This window comes from Vicia villosa, unplaced genomic scaffold (assembly GCF_029867415.1).
Source record: "Vicia villosa cultivar HV-30 ecotype Madison, WI unplaced genomic scaffold, Vvil1.0 ctg.006199F_1_1, whole genome shotgun sequence".
NCBI classification, from domain to species: Eukaryota; Viridiplantae; Streptophyta; class Magnoliopsida; order Fabales; family Fabaceae; genus Vicia; species Vicia villosa.
Window position 1 is genome coordinate 64,447 of NW_026706748.1, and position 1,283 is coordinate 65,729.

Sequence of the window (1,283 nt, forward strand, 5' to 3'; positions counted from 1 at the left end):
GCTTGTTTTCAAAACTGTATTTTTAAAATCTTCTTTCTGTTTTCAAAAACATTCTTCTGGTATTTGAAGGGCATTATTCCCGGTGAAACTCTTCAGATACCTATGTGACCTTTGTCCATCTTCACTTCTTCTGTTTTCAAAAACCATTAACTGTTTATCATATATATATTCAACTGTTATCAACAAAACAACAAAAATATTGTTGAGGCTCTGTACATACTTCTTCAATGGCCTCCACTCCATCCAGGTTAGGCTTTACAAGCTTTCAATTTACAGTCTTTGTTTAAATTACTGTCAAATATAAACTGTGCATATATTAGTTTAGAACTACGTTTGAGTATAAACCCTAGGACAGTTAAACTATATATATATTATAGGAATATGACCTAGGATTGAGAATGTCTTCCCGGTGAAGGCTCTTTCCTAATTAGAGATCTGTAGTTCAAACCCCCAAGATGAATTATTCCCGGTGAAACATCTTGGCAAAAACCTTAGAATCCAAATAATAGGACACATCCACCCAAAGAGGAATTATTCCCGGTGAAACCTCTTACCCATTTACTTAGAGCCAAAATAAGTCCAAAACTACATAGCTTTCTCTTGTGCTATAACAAGGACCCTCGATTAGCCTCCTCTTGGGCTTTGTACAAGGACCCACAGGCTTCTTAAAAGCATTTCCAGCTTCCTCTTGAGCTTGTATACAAGGACCCATCAGGTTTCTTATAAACATAGGAACAGGTCTTTAGTCACCTTTTAGCCTACCCTGGTGAGTTTCTTCCAATTTAAACCAGACTTTAAACAAGCTAAGTTTGTCTCAATTTTACATTGAGTACACTTTTTGGAATGAGAGACATGGACAGTCTCTGTCACCCTCATCTTCATCAATCTTCCTTAGCAGAGTCTAGGATCCATGTTTGGTCATCCTCAGCATTGAGTCAGCCTTCATCTTGGGCTTTAAACAAGAAGTCTCCACTAGATAATCTTTCTGCCAATCCTTTCATCCTTTAATAATTAATGGAGTGCTACCCAAATCATTCATTTCAATAAAACCCCTGGAAAGGGTTAGCCTCCAACATCTGTCTAAAAAGTCAAAACCCCTGGAAAGGGTTAGCCTCCAACATCTGTCTAAAATGTCAAAACCCCTGGAAAGGGTTAGCCTCCAAAATTAATTAATAAATAATTTCATTCTCTTAGGAGATAATTTCCCCAAAAGAGTCAAAACCCCTGGAAAGGGTCAGCCTCCAAAAAAACATGATAAAAGTCAGTCTTTTAACAGACAAATT